Below are 21641 nucleotides of genomic sequence, written 5' to 3' on the forward strand. Positions count from 1 at the left end.
GTCTATGTGCAAACCCTGGCTGCTCTTTGAAAATTTCAAATATTGCTCAAAACTACAGTGTCCCTTGGTGTCTATTTGGGTTTGGTTCCAAGTCCCTGCCAGGATGCCAACATCTGTCGATGCTAAAGGCCTCTTATATACAAAGGTATAGTAAAATGCCCAGGTGGTGCAGTGGGTTAAACTGCTTAGCCGCTGAACTTGCTGACCAAAAGGTCGGCAGTTTGAATCTGGGGAGCGGGATGAGCTTCCACTGTTAGCCCCAGCTTCTGCCAACCTAGCAATTTGAAAACATTCAAATGTGAGTAGATCAATAGGTACTGCTCTGGCGGGAAGGTAACGGTGTTCTATGCAGTCATGCCGGCCACATAACCTTGGAGGTGACTATGGACAACGCCGGCTCTTTGGCTTAGAAATGGAGATGAGCACCAACCCCCAGACACGATTAGACTTAATCTCAGGTGAAAATCTTTACCTTTAGTAAAATGATGTCCATTATACAAAATCAAGGACTACCTTTGGGATTTTTTTTAAAAAGCCATGGAAGATTGAATTGATGAATGCAGAATCCATGGAGGGCCAACAGAAATGTGGTCACTTTCTAGTAAAGCCTGTTCCACACATTACAAGATGAATTACCTGTAAAAAAACTTAATATGTATAGGAGCATTGCACACTAGTAGAGTCTATACTTAGCCGATTCAGTTTCTTCCCTGATGTCTTCATCTAAAAGGATGAAGCAGCAGGTGATCAGAAAAATCCCAGCCTGAAATCCTGAAGATCCACTGCCAATCAAGCAGAACAAGAGTGACCTTCTTCGAAGATCTTATGAACCAAGAAAAATTGGATAGCTCAGTGTGCATGGATACCTTTACATTTGTCCAACCATTTGGATGGGTGGTGTCAGTGGCAGTGCGGTCGCAAACCTGCTCTGGGTTTTAGTATGAATAAATGATTTATTCAAGATGCTGAATTCTGTATTTGAAGAAAGTTCAACTCATTGGGTGGCTACTTTAAATTTCAGTCCAAAAAGCAAATCACTTGCATTGCAACCACCAGCCTCCACTGCAATGAAACCCCCCTTGTTCCATAGTCTTTTTTGTAATGCAGATTGAAATCCTACCACCCAACCGCTCCAAATCCAAATAATAATAAAAAAGAAATCTACAGTTTCTGATAAGGCAGAGCAGATGCCAGTTTTGCAGTCAGAAAGTGCCTACAGCTTGTAATAGATGCAATTTCTTGCAATCACAAAATGTTCCTGACCTTTTGCTGGTCATAAAGCAAATGTACCTTTACTTATGTCAAGTAACATCAAATTTTCTCTCCTGTTGACTTAGAAGAATGAAGCTATACACCATCCAGACTAATAGGAAATTTGAGCAAAGTATTTGACTAGAACGTCGCCGTTTAAGGCTTTAATGGCCACAGCTCTGTCTCAATTTTCTTCCTTAGTGTCTTTTTTTTTCCTTTTTCTTTTTTGTCACATTCACATTCAAGGATTCGTAAACAAGCAGAGAGGGAAAATGTTCTGTATATCAGCTGGAAAGGAGACATTTATAATGATGGACTTAAAGATGCACTGCACAAACCATATATCTGAATACAAATGCTCTGCCAGCATAAATACAACGGAAATGTAGAAATATATAACTTAAATGTACAAGTTACCATGTGCCGAGGAGGACAGAAACTTGGGTTCCCTGATTGTTCTATCCTTGTGTTGTCTCCTTGGTTGCTACCCTTTCTGTAGCATTCTGTACCCAATATGCTCAGCATCTCGTCATTTCTTTCTATATATACCTTATTTTTTAGGATGTATCTACAGTTTTGAGAAATGAGAAAGAATTCTTCTTCCAATATTTATTTTCTTCAATCTCCAAATTTCTAGCATCATAGAGAATGACGCGCTCAAAAACAGTCATACCTGAAAGGTCAAAGGAAGATGGCCAAGATGATCCAATGATCCTCAATGCTTTTTTCCTTGAGAAGAGTTCTGCTCTTAGAGTCCTAATGGAAGTAAACACATTCACAACTGTGACATCCAATTGGGTGTGTGCAACTGAGCTCCACTTGATCTCTTAAAGCAATGGCAACTTGATAGGTAAATTGCTATTCTTGAGATTACTTTCTTGACCTTATTAAGTACTTTGTTCCCACTGTGTTACCAGCATACTTGCATGCATATCCACACTATCTGCTTTGAACTGGATTATGTGAATCTAACTTTTTGTCTAACTTTTGTTTTGTGTATTGTAATATGTATTTTATGGAAATATGTTTTAATATGTGTTTTTAAATGGTTATGTGGTTTGATTATGTATTTTAGCAATGTTGTAACCCGCCTCAAGCCATGAAAATAGGCAGGTAGTAATAATAATAATAATAATAATTATTATTATTATTATTATTATTATTATTATTATTAATTTTTAGCACTGATTTCCATATGGAGTTTGGTTTGGACAAATGTTCAATAGTGGCATTGAAGAAGGGAAAAATCATTTAAAGTGAGGGCACAAATATGCCTAATGGCCAAACGATAAAGTGTCACCAGCTAGAGGCCTATAAATATCTGGGCATATTGCAGCTGAACAACATCAAGCATGAACATGTGAAAACTGTGGTCAGCAAAGAATACACACAAAGGGTCAGAAAAATTCTCAAAAGCAAGCTCAATAGAGGCAACACCATCAAGGCCATAAACACCTGGGCCATACCTGTCATAAGATATACTGCTGGCATTATAAATTGGACACAGGTGGAACTGGAAAATTTGGACAGAAAAACAAGAAAACTGATGACCATTCATCATTCACTGCACCCTCGCAATGATGTTGACCGGCTCTATCTGCCTAGAAGATCAGGGGGCAGAGGACTCTTACAAGTAAAACAAGCAGTCAAAGAAGAAGAAAATGCCCTGGCAGAACATGTAAAGCAAAGTGAAGAACCTGCTTTGATTGAAGTCAAAAATCAGAAACTCCTCAAAGCACAGCAGACAAAAAACCAGTACAAGAAAACTGCACTACAAACTAGAGCTGACAGCTGGCACAACAAAACATTGCATGGAAAGTTCCTTGACAAAATTGAAGGAAAAGCTGATAAGGAGAAGACCTGGCTGTGGCTCATGAATGGGACCCTGAAGGAGACAGAAGGCCTGATCCTTGCAGCCCAGGAGCAAGCCATCAGAACAAAGGCAATTAAGGCCAAGCTCGAAAAATCAGTTGATGACCCAAAATGCAGATTGTGCAAGGAAGCTAACAAAACCATTGGTCATATCCACAGCTGCTATAAGAAAATTGCACAGACAGACTACAAACAGGCACAACTATGTGGCCCAAATGATTCATTGGAACTTATGCCTCAAGTACCACCTGCCAGCAGTAAAGAACTGGTGGGATCACAAACCTGCAAAAGTATTGGAAAATGAGCACTCAAAGATAGCGTGGGACTTCCGAATCCAGACAAAGTTCTGGAACACAACACACCAGATATCACAGTTGTGGAAAAGAAAAAGGTTTGGATCATTGATGTCGCCATCCCAGGTGACAGTTGCATTGACGAAAAACAACAGGAAAAACTCAGCCGCTATCAGGACCTCAAGATTGAACTTCAAAGACTCTGGCAGAAACCAGTGCAGGTGGTCCCGGTGGTGATTGGCACATTGGGTGCCATGCCAAAAGATCTCAGCCGACATTTGGAAACAATAGACATTGACAAAATCACGATCTGCCAACTGCAAAAGGCCACCCTGCTGGGATCTGTGCGCATCATCCGAAAATACATCACACAGTCCTAGACACTTGGGAAGTGTTCAACTTGTGATTTTGTGAAACGAAATCCAGCATATCTATCTTGTTTGCTGTGTCATACAATGTCATTGTGCCAATAATAACAATAGTTATGATTATTATTACAATTTCATATAATCCAATTCAAAGCCAATAATCTGAATTTTATATGGTAGTGTAGATCCAGCCTAAGAAAATTCTAAAGGTGCAAATAATCATTCATATCCTCCAATCCTAATGACATCTCACTTTTTCAGATGCTTTTAAAATGTCCCAGCATTTTTCTCTTCCTCCCACTTTCCCAACTGCTCTCAGTTTAGTTCGTTAGCTGGAAATTGAACTCAGAAGGAGGAGGGGAAGGAGTCCTTCTCTTCCCAGTTGGCTCAGACGGCACAAACAACTCCTAGCCTGTGTGTTCTTTCCCATTAATGATGTTTGCAATTTTGATGTTGCTTCATGACACATCACGGTTTGTACTGGACACCAAAGTCCAACTTTTTCTCCACCATGGAAAGAGAAAATTATATTTTATGTGTAGACTAGCTGTGCCCGGCCACGCATTGCTGTGGCGAAGCATGGTGGTATGGGAAATAAAGTATTGAGGAATTGGTGGTAGTTAAGGTAAAGTGTAAAGGTTTATCCCTGACATTAAGTCAATTATAAATGGGTTATATAGCTGTGTGGAAGGGCCTTGAGTGTACACTGCCATATAATCCAGTTAAAATCAGATAATCTGTATTTTATAGGCAGTGTGGAAGAGGCCTAAGTGAGGCCTAACTCTGCCTGTCCCCTGGGCTGAGTGGGTTGCTAGGAGACCAAGTGGGCAGAGCTTAGCCTTCTAACTGGCAGCAATTGGATTAAAATAATTATTCCTCTCCTTCTAATTAGGACTTTATTTTTCTTTTCTTTGTGTTGTATGAACGTAGAGGCATGGATGAGGGGTTGTGTTGTCAAGTTTAGTGTTTCTGGGATGTGCAGTTTTGTTGTTTTGTCCTAGGCCAAAATTTCATTACCCTTTTATATATATAGATTTCATATACAGTAGAGTCTCACTTATCCAACATAAACGGGCCGGCAGAACGTTGGATAAGCGAATATGTTGGATAATAAGGAGAGATGAAGGAGAAGCCTATTAAACACCAAATTAGGTTATGATTTTACAAATTAAGCACCAAAACATCATGTTATACAACAAATTTGGCAGAAAAAGTAGTTCAATACGCAGTAATGCTACGTAGTAATTACTGTATTTACAAATTTAGCACCAAAATATCATGAAATATTGAAAACATTGACTACAAAAATGCGTTGGATAATCCAGAATGTTGGATAAGCGAATGTTGGATAAGTGAGAATCTACTGTAATCCAATTCAAAGCCAATAATCTGAATTTTATAAGGCAGTGTAGATCCAGCCTAAGAAAATTCTAAAGGTGCAAATAATCATTCATATCCTCCAATCCCAATGACATCTCACTTTTTCCACAGCTTTGGAAGCCACTGCTTCTGCCCATGAATGGTACCCACCCAATGGATATTATGTAGGCACCAGCCAGCTCTGCGTGGAAGCACTTCTCTTTGGAATCACAGAATGATTGCTTTCGCTCCCTTTGGATTGAGGTCCAAACAATGAGGCTTGATGGTGTCCATGTCAATCAGGAAGTGGCTACATTCTGGAGCAGAGTCCAAATTTCTGGGACTGTCCAGGGTGCTGAACACTGTCCCACAAATTAAGCAGTGCACCTTGAAGAGCTTCTCTAGATCAGTGGTTCTCAACCTGTGGGTCCACATGTGTTTTGGCCCACAACTCCCAGAAGTCCCAGCCAGTTTACCAGCTGTTAGGATTTCTGGGAGTTGAAGGACAAAACATCTGGGGACCCACAGATTGAGCACCACTTCTGTAGAGTTAGAACTTAAACCCAGAATGGAATGAGCACTACCACTCTCCCATAAGGTCCAAGAAGAGAATTTTTTATATTTTAACATTTTGGAATTAAATCAGAGACAAGTTGTGTTATTCTCTGGGGCAGGAGGATGGAGACTATAATATGTTAAGGCAGCATTAGCTGATAAGGTGGCCAGTTCGAAAACAGAACTTGATAGAATAAGGAGAAAGAAAATCTATCAGGTACTGCAAATGGCTACTAATAGGCTTCTCACAGAAAAAGGAAAGGGAAGAAAAGAGTACTTCAGCTAGCAGAAAAAAGGGGGGAAAGTCTTTCATACCTATTTTTTCTACTTTCTCTCCTCTGCTGAAGAAAATCATTAAGGTCTTTTAAACAATCCTTAAGCATTAATTACCTCCCTCCCTCTCTCTCTCTCTTTGCTGATTTGGGTACATAAACAGACTGAATTTTTGCTCACAAATTGGCGGTTTAAGGAAAAAATTGTGGGGAGGGGGCACAGAAAGAGTGTGAGTGGCTAGTTCTTTGTGTTGTTGAAGGCTTTCATGGCCAGAATCACTGGGTTGCTGGGAGTTTTCTGAGCTTCCAGAAGCATTCTCTCCTGATGTTTCACCTACCTCTATGCCAAGCATCCTTAGAGGTTGTGAGGTCTGCTGGAAACTAAGCAAGAGGGGTTTATATATCTGTGGAAAGTCCTGGTTGGGAGGAAGAACTCTTGTCTGTTTGAGTCAATGTTGCAATTGGCCAGCTTGATTAGTATTTAAAGGCCTTGCAGATTCAAGGCCTGGCTGCTTCTTGCCTGAGTGAATCTTTTGTTGGGAGGTGTTAGCTGGCCCCGATTGTTTCCTGTCTGTATTTCCCCTGTTTTCTGAATGTTATTCTTCATTTACTGTCCTGATTTTAGAGTTTTTTTTAATACTGGTAGCCAGATTTTGTTCATTTTCATGGTTTCCTCCTTTCTGTTGAAATAGTCCACATGCTTGTGGATTTTAATGGCTCCTCTGTGTAGTCTGACATGGAAGTTGTTAGAGTGGTCCAGCATTTCTGTGTTCTCAAATAATATGCTGTGTCCAAGTTGGTTCATCAAGTGCTCTGTTATGGCTGATTTCTTTTGCTGTGCCTTTCATGTAATAATAATAATAATCATCATCATCATCATTATCTTTATTTCTAGACCATCCTCTCTCCCCAAAGGAACTCGGGGAAGTTTATAGACACAAAACAAAGAGGCAAACATTCAATGCCTCAAATGAGTACAAACACATCAAAATAATACAAGATAATGTACAGTAACAACAGTAATCTTACAACCAAAAATTAAGAATTGAGATGAAAATAATAAAAAACAATGTTCCTCGGTTCATCTTTGGACAATGCTGCGTTTGATAGTCCCTCTGTAGACTTGCCCACAGCTGCATGGGATACGGTAGACTTCTGCAGAGGTGAGAGGATCCCTCTTGTCCTTTGCTGAACGTAGCATTTGTTAGATTTTCTTCGTGGGTCTGTAGACAGTTTGTAGGTTGTTGTGTTTCTTCATCAGCTTCCCTATCCGGTCAGTGGTTGATGTATGGTAAGATGTATGGTTATTGTACATTTTCCAGGCTGTACAGCCATGCTCCAGAAGCATTCTCTCCTGATGTTTTGCCCACATCTATGGCAGGCATCCTCAGAGGTTGTGAAGTATATTGGAAAACTAAGTATATAAGGAAAACTAGGCATTAGGGGTTTATATATTTGTGGAAGGTCCAGGGTGGGAGAAAGAAATCTTGTCTGTTGGAAGCCAGTGTGAATGTTATAATTAATCACCTTGAAATCCACAAACATGTGGACTATTTCAACAGAAAGGAGGAAACCATGAAAATGAACAAAATCTGGCTACCAGTATTAAAAAAAACTCTAAAATCAGAATAGTAAATAAAGAACAGCACTCTGAAAACAGAGGAATTCCAGACATGAATCAATCAGGGGCAGCTAACATCTCAGAACAAAGGATTCCCCCAGGCAGGAATGATGCTTACAATGCTATTTTTACAATGCTATTTTTTTGTGTCAGGAGCAACCGGAGTTGCTTCTGGAGCGAGAGAATTGGCCGTCTGCAAGGACGTTGCCCAGGGGACGCCCCGATGTTTTGATATTTTACCATCCTTGTGGGAGGCTTCTCTCATGTCCCCGCATGGAGCTGGAGCTCATAGAGGGAGCTCATCCACGCTCTCCCCGGGTGGGATTCGAACCTGGCAGCTTTCAAGTCAGCAACCCAACCTTCAAGTCACAAGGCTTTTATCCCCTAGGCCACCAGAGGCTCCTATTAATGCTAATCAAGGTGATCAATTACAACATTCACACTGGCCTCCAACAGACAAGATGTGGGCAAAACGTCTTCTAAAAACATGGCCATACAGCCCGGAAAATGCACAACAACCCAGTGATTCTGGCCATGAAAGCCTTTGACAACATATGGTAAGAACACTTTTCCTCTGGGTAGATTTTTGTCTTTACTTTCAAGACACTAGTTCTTTGTGTCTTGAAGACTGGCACCTTATTCCTTAAACCAAAAAATGTTATTTGCACCCTAAAGATATCTGAGTGCTGCATGTTTTCCCACAAGAACAAAGCAGACACTTCACAAGAAATATAAGCAACATTCATATTGTGGAAATACGTCTTCTTTTATCCAGATCTTACTTGGGGGGAGACAGATTAAAAGGTGAAAAATACGGAACAGGTTAATTAAACACTGGCTTTGAAGCAGATAGCTATTTCTCCCTAAAGCTGCTCCTCAGAATGCCCTTCGTGCTTTCATTCCTTGATCAAAATTGGGAAAGCATTGTGAGAGAAAGTGATATCTCCCCACACTATTGTTACAGCAATTTTTCTTTGGGTTGCTTGTTGACTTTATGCTTCCTTAGAAACTATAGCACTTTCTTTGTCTCAGGAAAGGAGGTCCAGAAGTCAATTAAATCCAACTCCTACCAGCCTGTAAGGGCTTTGCACGTAACCTTTAAAGAATGAATAAAACCTCCTTGTCATTTTGGAACCGGAATTGAGAATGGGCAAGTTGAAGCATAGTTGTTGCTTCTTCAAAAAAAAAAAAAAAGCAAATGAGTGAAATAGTGAGGCAACAAGTTTTCTTAGACATTTTCTAGTTATATCACTAGATGTAGGCTGAGCATCCTTTATCCAAAATACAGGGTGTTTGAAAAATAACTCCCTAGTTTTAATGTAAAACACATTAAAACCAGGGAGTTCTTTTTCAAACACCCTACAAAACTATCCACATCGCTGGCTCAGATAGTGATAGCTTTGCTTTCTGATGATTCAAGACACACAGACTTTGTTTCATGCACAAAATTACTTAAAATGATGTATAAAATTCCTTTCTGGCTACATGTGTAGGAAGTATATGAAACACAAATGAATTCTGTGTTTAAGTTGGGTCTCATCTCCAAGATGTGTGTATGTGCAAGTGCAAGTATTTGTAAATCCAAAAATTAAACTCCTAAATGCTAAACACGGTCTCAAGCATTTCAAGAAAGAGATACTTAATTTGGTCAAGCAACTAAAAACATTATAAGAGTCATACTGGATCAGATGGAAGGTATATATAGGGTCCTCCAGGTGTTTTGGACTTCAACTCCCACAATTCCTAACAACTTCTTTATCTTCTCACATTTGCACGTTTTCGAACTGCTAGGTTGGCAAGGAGCTAGGGCTGACAGACGGGAGCTCATCCCACCTTGCAGATTCGAATTGCCAACCTTCAGGTCAGCAGTGAGCGGCACAAGGGTTTAACCCAGTGGTTCTCACCCTGGGGTTCCTAGATGTTTTTGGTCTTCAACTCCCAGAAATCCCAACAGCTGGTAAACTGACTGGGATTTCTGGGAGTTGTGAGCCAAAAACATCTGGGGACCCCAGGGTGGGAACCACTGGTTAGCCCATTGTGCCACCACAGCTTGTAAAACTACAATGACAATTATTCCACCTATGTTATGGGGTAGCAACTACCTAGGAAGAATGAGGCCCATTCTGTTGGTGATTGTAATATGGGTGAATGATGTTTTCATCAGATTTGGGAGGTTTAGCAGTAATAATAGTATTTTATGTTGTAATAGTGGTTTTTCACTAAACTACAAGTCCTAGAATGGTATAAGATGGAACCATGGCAACTGAAGTTGCTATAACAGAATAGTCTGGACACACTCAGAATTTTCACAATTCTGAACAGAAAATCACCCATTTGGAAGTGCCAAGAAACCCCAACCATTTGTATGAAGATATTTACACCAGTGTAGGGACGCACAAAGATTTGGGCCAATAGTTGATCTATACTGACAATTATCAAGAGATTTAACAACAGAAAAGATGGCCACTTATCAGCACTTGTGGTTTTGTACTGAATCATCAGGATTTGTTGTGTGTGATGACACAAAATAATTCATTTTTCTGGAGGAGACAGACTCCCCACTTCTGATTTGGAGCTTAACGGATCTTGGCATCCTTTTCCAATGGACACAATATCTTTTTGAACACCTTTTACATCAGTTTTATTCTGAAAAAAAGAAAAAAGGCTTCTTTTCACTCCAAATTCAGCTAAACTCAAGATATTTCAGCCACTCATTAGATGTGCTATAATAAGACCATTGGCATATTGTTGCCATTGACAATCATTCACACCTATTATCTTTCTATTGGCTGAAAATATGTTCTCCATGGAGGGTCCTCAGACTCAGTTTCAAAGTGTCTGGTGGATCTGAAGTAGAAAATCATCATTAATTAATGTTGGAAGTTTAAGTAATTAATCTTCCCGTGTTGTTCAGCAATTCCCCTCCCATGTCGTTCCATAATTTCACCCCCAAAATCAGCACTGAAATTTTTGAATCTTATCAACCAGGGCCTTTTTATAATGCCTAATATTTTTATAATCATGTTTGGTGCTTATTTAAAATATTATTTCAAAAATTCTTAGAACAAGGTGATGTGATAATTTTGTATTATTTTCTCCTTATTAATGTGGTGTTGAGACAAATAGGTGGAAAATCTGATCATTTTGCCTTAAATCCTCATCTGAATTGGGTTCAAACTTTGCATTTATTCTTCTCCAAACAATAAGATTTATAATTTTGGGTAAATTGATTGCTTGGTGCTGACAACTGCATGCCAAGATGAGTATTTTCTTTGGCTCCCATCCATGGAGCAGCAAGTGAGCAGGGATGATGGATATTTTTTACTATTCTGTGCAGTATTTTCAATTTTCAGAGGCATGCTGCCATGGAGGAAGAGACAATTGGAAAATCTGTTGTTGAAGGCTTTCATGGCTGGGATCACAGGGTTGTTGTATGTTTTCCCGGTTGTATGGTCATGTTCCAGAAGTATTCTCTCCTGACGTTTTGCCCACAACCTCTGAGGATGCCTGCCATAGATGTGGGTGAAACGTCAGGAGAGAATACTTCTGGAACATGGCCATACAGCCCAGAAAACATACAACAACCCAATTGGGAAATCTCTCCCCAGAAAAAGGATTTCAAGATTTTATCTAAAAATCTTTTTATGTTAAAGGTCTTGGAATGGAAGCTTCATGCAATATAAAAACTTTTTTTCTGGCTCACTTTGATAAGCTGGGCAAAAGCCCTACCCTGTTACCACTACTGGCAAGGCCCTGCTGGTTTCCTATGAGGAGAATGGCTCTACTGGCTCTTCCTCATACTGATACCATAGGAAATTATGGTAAAATTTGCACTACATCCCAAGTAGTCATAGAGTGCATTTATGCAATAGAGTTAATCCAGTTTTTTTATATAATGTTTTTTTATTGTGGTTATAAGTAATATATACAGTGAAAGCGAGGAAAACATTGGTGTAGGGATTGAGAGATAAGAGTATGAGATGAAACAAAGGATTTGAGTAAATAGAAGATCAAGTTGGCAAGAGAAAAAAAAAGAGTTAATCCAGTTTGACAATAATTTAACTCCCATGGCTCAATGCTGTGTAGTCATGGAAATTGTAGTCTTGCCAGTTGTAACCTTCTCTGTCTCACAAACTACAATGCCCATCATTCTATAGTATTGACCCATGGCAGTTCAAGTGGTGTCAAACTGCATTGATTTTATGGTGTTGATGCCCCAATTGTGTTCCATTTCTGGGCTCAGTCCCCCTTCAGTGTGTACAGAACAGTAAGACCCCCTTAACTACAGAACCCATACCTGCCCTAAAAGGCCCCTAAAAGGCCCACTGAGCAACCTCTCTTCTTTCCTATAAGAATTATTGTGCAAACCTTAACTGATTTGCTGATTTAATACTCTGAGTCAGTCTATCTGTTGAACTAGTTGTCATCTATTTTATTTTATATTTCCATCATCTGCATTATATTAAACTGCAGAACCCATACCTACAATTTCACATACCTGTCCCCAAGGAGAAAATATCTCTCTAGGAATTTACTAGATGAGCCCCCAGTGGCACAGTGTGTTAAAGCACTGAGCTGCTCAACTTGCAGACCAAAAGGTTGCAGGTTCGAATTCGGGGAGCAGAGTGAGCGCTCGCTGTTAGCTGCAGCTTCTGCCAACCAAGCAGTTCGAAAACATGCAAATGTGAGTAGATCAATAGGTACCGCTCCAGCAGGAAGGTAACAGTGTTCTGTGCAGTCATGCCAGCCACATGACCTTGGAGGTGTCTACGGACAACACCGGCTCTTCGGCTTAGAAATGGAGATGAGCACCAACCCCCAGAGTCGGACACGACTGGACTTAACATCAGGGGAACCCTTTACATTTTACCTTACCATGTGATTCTATGGCATACTTCCCCAAAAGTTTAGAGTTGTGTTGAAGGCCCTAGCAAACTTCTGGAGGAGCTATCTCTTCAGAAATCTCTAGGCTCTCCCATTCAACTCAATGGTGCTCAGTTATATCAGTTTCATGTAATCGTGGTCCAGCCAGGAATGCATTTTTCATGGAAACAGAGTTTTTCCCAGTTAGTCACACTGAGGAATCATTTTATGCAGAGTGGTAGGAAAATGTCATAAATGAACTAATATAGAGTTTCTTGAAACAGAGGATTTAATTTTCCTCCAGTCTTCTTTAACAAGGAGGGGGCACAATGGAGCCATGCAGATGTAGTTGGATTGCAAATCCCAGAAGCTAAAATATCTTTTAGGAATGAATGTTGGGACTTGCAGTCCAACAGCTTATGGAGAATTACAGTTTGCTCCCATCTGTTCTATTGAATGCCAAGCTAGAAATGGTGATAAACATCCTGTTGTCTCTTGAGGGACTGCTGTATGAAACCCCCAAAGAGGGACAATTTGGGCCTTTCTTGAGCTCCAAACATGGAGCTCAGGAACTGTATTCAAAACCATTTGGGATGGGAGAGAGGGAGAGAGGGAGAGAGAGAGAGAGAGAGAGAGAGAGAAGTGATTTTGAAAATTATTTTCTGACATTAATAGGGAGAAGGTAATAAGCCATTGTCCTTTCCTTGTGCTGGACCCAGCTTTATACTGTGATCAATATGGCAGAAAATAAGATTTCCTTGATTACTCTTTGAAGCATAAAATAAGGCCTCTTACTAGTAAATTCAGAAGTTTCTTAAATAACTGGGTAGCCTTTGTGCTCCTTCCATTTTGGATGTTATTGGGTAGTTTAGAGCTGTTTTAGCTTAATCATTTTTTGACAAGGTAAAATACCACTATTACTGTTGAACACTTTCTTGACAGAAGGCTCTATTTCACAAATTAGATTTTGGATTACATTGGTTGGTCAGCAAGATATGTCAGGCATTCTGCCCTCTCCAAAGCAGCACACACAAACCCATATACATACCAGTACACACACATATGCAATTAAAATACAAGGATGACATATCGTGCAAAAGTATATTAATTGTTATCCATGTCTTTCTTGTTGCTCTGATGATAAATCCTTGACCATTCTACACTAATCTATTATAGGACTATGATTCCACCTGAATTTCCTTGACTGTATCCTATGGAAAATAACATAATAATCTCATTCTGTCAGATCTTAGAGTCTGGCCCTGAATCTCCAGCTTTCATGAATCATTTCCAAGTGAGGTAAGAGTGTGCAAATTCTCTCTTTTTGGTGGACTCACCTGCAGGCAAGTAGAAAGGCAAGTGTGCAAGCAAATATCTAGCTTGCTACAATACACAAGGCATTACCGTCATCAGATCCTCTGAAGATGCCACAGATGCAGGAGAAAATGCACAGATGCAGGAGTGATTCTGGCTGTGAAAGCCTTCGACAATACATAACTGATCTAAGTATTTTGGACACTATCAAGTAGCATTTCCTTATAGTTAGCTTCTCTCTTCCCTCCCAATCATTGTTGCACCAGGACTCTTCTTCTCTCCTCTGCATCCAATTTTGGGTCCTTCCTTATCCCACCTGCCCAAATAAGTTAGAACACTGCACTCATTTCTTCTTAATCTGGGGACATTTGCTTTTGTAAAAAAAAATTCTCTCTTTAGTAAAGATTTTCAAACAGGAAAATATGTGGAGATGTCCCTATTTTTCAGGGCCCAGGATAATCCTAAACCAGTAATCTTAATGACAAGCAATACCTACCTAAATTCGCTCTTCAGTACAATGAATGGCGCAAGAGTCCTGTCCCTTTCTCACTTACCCCCTCCAGTTGGCTCAGTATACATCCAATTTAATTCTAAAACATGTCCTTAGGGGATTTTAGGGTTGTTTGCTAAGGCAGTTCAGAGGGAGGGTTGAAGATGTAACAGAAGAGGAATTAATAGGAAAGAACAGTAAACCCATCCATGATTTGGCTCTAATCCACATAGTAATGTGAAATCTAACTTTGTGAGATCATATTCTTTAACTAACCTAGCCATCTTGGTGTAGTGGTTTCAGTGCTAGACTAGAAGACTGAGTATTATTGAAAAATTGACCCCCTCTAATAATAATTACTATAAATTTACAAATATTTTTAGAGCTTGGCTGGGTTTCAGCTAAGCTCAGCCCCAGCCTAACCCCAAACATTCCTGGGAGAATTAATCTAACAATTTACCAAGCCTAAAACTGGTTTTGACAGAAAACCCCTCAGGCCATTATCTGCTTCCTTTCTCTCTTTTCCCCTCTTTTCCCTCTTAATCAATGAGATCAATGATATCATGTTTCCCATGACTAGTTCAAGAGCTGTCATTTTTGCTTGAGTATCTGTATCTGAAATGCTTGGGACCAGAAGTGTCTTAGATTTCAGATTTTCTCCCCAGATTTTGGAGTTTGCATGCATTCATATTTTGGATAGCCAAGTCTATACATAGAATTATCTTTCATATGCACTTTATGTATATAGCCAGAATATAATTTTATACAATATTTGAATAATTTTGTGCACTGAACAAAAATGTGCATACCATCAGAAACCAAAGGTATCATTATCCCAGACAATTTCAGACTTTGGAATAATTCCAATTTTGGAAATCCAGATAAGAGATGATTAACCTATAAGATATTAAGGTTTAGAATGGTGGAATTTGGAGGTGATGATAGTGGAATTCCTTGCAATAAAAAGTACTCTTGTACCCTGTTATTCCTTAGTGAAAACTGTAATATGTGAAGGAGAGCTGCCGATATAAAGATATGGATCTGGTAGCTGTAGTCAGTTATTATTAAATATCATGTATTTTCAGACATGTGTTCCTTCCTCCCCAAAGGTTGTGGAGGAGTCACATATTGGACAAATAAGAACTTGTCTTTTTTCTGTAATCACTGGAGAGATGCTGAGCCAAACATTTGTGATTTCTAGCCCTGCGTATGTTGGTTTTTGTACAAGGGGGGGATCTGACAATCGATAAAATCTTAAAGGCGTTGAAGAAAGCAATGAAGTAGGCAAGTGTTATCTCCTGTACAACTCAACTTCTTGACAACAACAACAAAGAAAACACTTGTTTATCTCTCTTCAGCCCCAACTTTTCTGAAAGCAAACCACTCCAAAGCTAAGTTGTTGACAAGTGTTTGCATTGAGCATTGAACAAAGCCGGGCTTCTTCAAGAGGTGTGGGTGGGTTGGAAACAACTCAGCCACTCCATGTGTGGCTTTGCAGCTCTCCTCCTTGTTCTCACCCGGGTAGTATCATATCCATCCTGAACTTTTCCTTTCTAATCCGAATGACATTAAACTTCCTTTAGTTGAAGAGTTTTGTCTAAGAGGAGTGATTATACTGTCTGTATAGACATTCAGTCAGCCAGCTGTCCAGAAAAAAAGAGCTATGAGATTATTTCTTTTGAGTAGTCAGTTGAAGATGGTTGAGTAAAAGATATTGGTTTATCTTTTCATGTTCTTCAGGTAGCATTGCTCAGTGGACACAAACTTGGACAAAGAATGGCAGATGGCTTTAATTCAGGGGGGAAATGAAAAGCGGAGCTAGAGGATGAGTGATCCCTGGCTCGACAGTAGTACATTTTGAAAGGATCTAGGAGCCTTAGTAGACTACAAGGTGAAATAAGACAGCAATGTGATGTGGCCACTAAAAGTTGATGGGATTCTAGCCTGCATTGATAAGATCACAGTGTCTGGAATGAGGAAAATAATGGTACCACTGATTTGGTCAGACCTCACCTGAAAACAGTGTACAGTTCTACGTACCACAATCCAAGAAGGATATTGAGAAGCTGGAAGGTGTCCAGAGAAGGTTTGGAAGCCAAGCCCCATGAGGAGCAGCTTAGGGAGCTGGGTATGTTTAGCCTGGAGAAGGCTGAAAAGGGGCATGATAGCTATGCTTAAATATTTGAAAGGATGCCATACTGAAGAAGTATCAGGCTTGTTTTCTGATGCTTTAGAGCCATAGGACACAAATGGAGCAATGGATGCAAATTTCGGGAAAAGAGATTCCACTTGAACATTAGGAAGAACTTCCTGACAGTAAGAGTGGCTCAACTCTGCTGCCTCAGAGAGTTGTGAGCCTCCTTCTTTGGTGGTTTTTAAATAGAGGCTGGATGACCATCTGTCGGGGTTGCTTGGATTGTGTATTCTTACATGGTAGCAGGTTGGACTGGGGTCTCTTCCATCTCTAAGAATCTCCTCCTGGTTTTAGTCTGAAATTTTGAGGAGCTATGCAACATGTTGAAGCCTATCTCCCAAAGAGATAATAGCTCCTTTAAAGTTCTGACTGAAAACAGTATCAGATTTACTGTCCATCAGCCTTAGATAAGAAAAGAAATTGTTTTGCTAAACATAGTAGCGAAATGGTAAATTTTGAAACAGAAGTCCCCTCGATTATATTTTCTCCTCATGCTGGTGCTGAGTCAACCAGCCTACTGTGCAAGTTTTCATTATATATACCCGTGTTTCCCCGAAAATAAGACAGTGTCTTATATTAATTTTTGCTCCCAAAGATGTGCTAGGTCTTATTTTCAGGGGATGTCTTATTTTTCCATAAAGAAGAATTCACATGTATTGTTGAACAAAAAATGAACATTTATTATATACTGTACAGTAGTTGTCATCACAAACCAACATAACCAGACAAACTCTGAATCCTTGTTACTACCATTATTTCCATGTGCAACTGGTATGTACATTTACCAATCCTACATGCTCTGGTGTTCTGTTCGGCGGGCATGCTTCCAAACAAAAATGTTGCTAGGTCTTACTTTCAGGGGAGGCCTTATATTTAGCAATTCAGCAAAACTTCTACTAGGTCTTATTTTTTGGGGATGTCTTATTTTCGGGGAAACAGGGTATATATAATGTGTGTGTGTGTATATATATATACACACATATATGGTCGCAGGTTCAAATCCGGGGAGCGGAGTGAGCGCCAGCTGTTAGCCCCAGCTTCTGCCAACCTAGCAGTTCGAAAACATGCAAATGTGAGTAGATCAATAGCTACCGCTCTGGTGGGAAGGTAACGGTGCTACATGCACGTGACCTTGGAGGTGTCTACGGACAATGCCGGCTCTTCAGCTTAGAAATTGAGATGAGCACCAACCCCCAGAGTCAGACATGACTGGACTTAATGTCAGGGGAAACCTTTATCACACACACACACACACACACATATATATATCCATAAGGCAAACCTTTTTATTGCCATTTTATTTAATGGGACTTGAGCATGCACAATCCTGGGGTTTGTGATTAGATAACAAGTGACTCTAAATTCTTTGCCAAGGCAACAAAGTACTTTACCAAACTACAAATCCTAGGATTCCATGGAAAGGTGTCATGGCAACTAAAGAGGGGTCAAACTGCAATATGTGTGCTGTGCAGATACATTATTTAACTTTAATCTATTGCAGTCTTGTATTAGTTCACAGCAGTTTAACATTAATGCAAAATGTGTTAGAGTCCAGAGAGAAGAACGAACACCAAAATACAGGATTGCCTCTTTAATTCAGGCACACACACACAGACATACACACAAAACCCTGAAAGTGGAGGTAGATAATGTTATCATTCCTGCTAATCCTAGACCAATTACAATTTCTAGCATTTAACATTATTAAATTAGCTATTCTATTGAACCTTCCAGACCTCAGAAATGATCTATCTTATTCATAGGGTGTGAAATTGCTAAATAGTGTTTGGGGAGAGCAGGCCAAATCTCTCTAACAGTTGGCAAAAGTATTCTCTCTGAAATGTTGGCCCAGTTCAGTTTTGACAAACAGTTACAAAGTTTGGCTGGCTTTATGAGTTGTGAAACTTTGAACTGAAAACTTGGCAAAGTAGGAAGGATGGCAGGAGATCCATGGGGAATCTCAGCTTCACAATGACAACCTCCTGCCTCCTTTGCTCATTAATTAATTAATTAGGGGTACTGATTTTGCCGTTTTGTTGCATTTAAAATGGCTTTTCATGATAAATTATATTCTTATGTTGGATTAATACACATATACACACATATATAGTGTGTGTGTCTGTCAAAGTATTATGTGTGTTGGTTTGTCTGGTTTGTACCACAAAGGCTCCTCCGTGACTTCATGGATCTGGACCATGCGTGGCACACAATCCCTTCATTACTCAATTTAAAATACCTAATTGAGGAGTTTGAACTGTTGTATGAATGCATGTCATTTGCACTCTTCCAAAAGTGAATGTCAATATGCTTGTAACACTATTTTACCTATCAAGTCTACTCAAGTTTACTACTAACCCGAACCACACCTTTTGAGCCCAGAGCTGTAATGTCATGAATGCAGAATTACAAAAAAAAAGTTAGCGAATTGCAGATATCCGTGAAGAATTGAACCTAACAATAGTCCTAACTGAAAGGTAAAGTGAAAGGAAAGCGAACATTTTTTCTTTAGTTGGGAGACTATGACCACTCCATACTGGACTCTACAAAATGGAACATTATTTTACACAGAGACAGAAATTATTATTATTATTATTATTCCTAGCATATCATTTTTGCTCTATAATTGCCATCTGCTAAACTGTCACAGTGGGGATGGTCTCTTTATTGGCTGCAAGCTTCAGATTTAAAATCTTGCGTGATTCAGAGCGGAGGATGGACAATATCCTGCCAGTCTTCCATCTCTTGCTAATGTGTTATCACGCTTTTCCTAGGGGGAGAAGCCATCCATTTATGACCATTTAGTATTTATTCATGTGGCTTACTTTCCTTTGAAACACTTTGTTCCTATGTTCAATATGGGGCAGGCTGGCTTTAAATACATCCTTTTCAGTAACATCATTTTGTCTTCAAGCTGGTGAGTTATTTCTCTGTCCTGGCCTATCTGGTTTAGCATACGCTCTCCGGGCGCAGACTCTCTAACCGCGGTCCTGGCGAAAATCACTACACTAGGATTCTATACCATTGAGCCATAGCAGTTCAAGTGGTGCCAAACTGCATTGATTTGAGAGTGTAGATGTGCCCCAGAACTCAGAACCCTCTCCATCCAGTGATCACCAATGCAAAGAGGGATTGTTACAGGGATCTTGCTTTCAAAAGTTCCTGGTTGGAATGTCAGTCTGCATTGAACTGTGCTGACCATAGAATGCAATTTCAAACTACATTTTATGGCAGTGCAGATGGGGACTAAGACTGAATCTACACTGCCACACAATGCAGTTTCAGAATGCAGATTAACTGTATTGAACTGGAGTATAGGGTTGTTGTGTGTTTTCTGGGCTGTACGGCCATGTTCCAGAAGTATTCTCTCCTGACGTTTCACCCACATCTATGGCAGGCATCCTCAGAGGTTGTGGGCGAAACATCAGGAGAGAATACTTCTGGAACATGACCATACAGCCCAGAAAACACACAACAACCCTGTGATCCCAGCCATGAAAGCATTCGACAACACATTGAACTGGATTTTTTTTTTCGTGTCAGGAGCAACCTGAGTTGCTTCTGGAGTGAGAGAATTGGCCATCTGCAAGGATGTTGCCCAGGGGACGCCTGGATGTTTTGATGTTTTACCATCCTTGTGGGAGGCTTCTCTCATGTCCCCGCATGGAGCTGGAGCTGATAGAGGGAGCTCATCCGCGCTCTCCTCAGGTAGGATTCGAACCTGGCAGCCTTCAGGTCAGCAACCCAACCTTCAAGTCACAAGGCTTTTTATCCTCTAGGCTACCGGAGGCTCCAACATGAACTGGATTATATTTACACTGTCATAAAATCTAGTTCAATACGATTAAACTGCATTATTTGGCAATATGGATGGGACCTCAGTGGCAGCTGTTTACTTTCATGTCAGTGGGATAGTGGCCTATGTTAGTCCCAGTTTCAAAGGCACTTAAATAGGGTCAGACTTTGAATATTGCCTATTGGTCTAACACCCAAAATGGACTAACTTCCTCCACGATCAACCTGCTGATAGAGAAAGCAGAGCAATATAGAAATCAGAATATCTAACAGGTGGAAAATAAGAGCCTTTAAACCATGATTTAGAACTGCTGTTCTAAACCATGATTTATGTTGCATTGGAAGAAGTGGGGTCCATGAAGGCTTCTGCTAGAACAGCGTTTCTCAACCTGGAGGTAAGATCCCTGGGAGGGGGTTGTGGGGGTGTTTCAGAGGGGTTGCCAAAGACCATCAGAAAGCACATATTTCTGATGGTCTTAGGAACCCAAATCCCTCCAGTATTTTCTGTTGGCCTTGGGGGTTTTATGTGGGAAGTTTGGCCCAATTCTATCGTTGGTGGGGTTCAAGGGGCTCTTTGATTTGACCATATGTGTCAGTGCCGAGGAAAATACAACAGGCACTTTTGTGTACTTAGGACTCCCTCCATTCTGATACCAAAGATCATTATCTGGAGCTTTCCATGTTCTTCATCTGAGCAAGTCAAACTGTTCCCATTTTCTGTATTTTAGTTTCTTTAATGGGTTAGAAATTAAAAAGACACAACCATAGCTAAAAGGTACAGGGAGTTCTCCCCTGCTCCCGCACAATATCCACATCTACAATTGCCAGACTCATATGTGCTAATATTGTGCTCCTCCAAGTTATTGTCAACTTATGGCGACCCAAAGGCAACCCTATCACAGAATTTTCTTGGCAAGGTTTGTTCAGAGCTGGTTTGACAGAAATCAGTCTCAATCAATCGACTTCAATGGATACTCAAGAGTGCAAGTCCAGTCAGCCTTTCTTGCCTCATTGTGCTTTTTGTGTAGGTTTTCAAACATTTAAGAGTTAAAAACGACCCATATATATGCATACACACACACACACAATTTAAATGGGCATATCTAAAAATCTAGATCAATGACCCATACATATTATCAAATTTTTAGAAACTACATAAAATACCTTAGAAGGCTTTGCTTCCAAATCTTTTATGATTGTGGTTACCCTTCTCTTGCCAGTATCCTTCTTAAATTGTGGTGCCCAAAAATGGACACAGGAATATTCCCGGTGAGGTTTGACCAAAGCAGACTATGACTTCCCTCAGTCTAGAGCGGGCATGGACAAAGTTTGGTCCTCCAGGTGTTTTGGACTTCAACTCCCACAATTCCTAAAAGCTTAAGTGGCTGAGAAGGAAA

Source organism: Anolis carolinensis, chromosome 1, assembly GCF_035594765.1.
Source record: "Anolis carolinensis isolate JA03-04 chromosome 1, rAnoCar3.1.pri, whole genome shotgun sequence".
In the NCBI taxonomy this organism is placed as follows: Eukaryota; Metazoa; Chordata; class Lepidosauria; order Squamata; family Dactyloidae; genus Anolis; species Anolis carolinensis.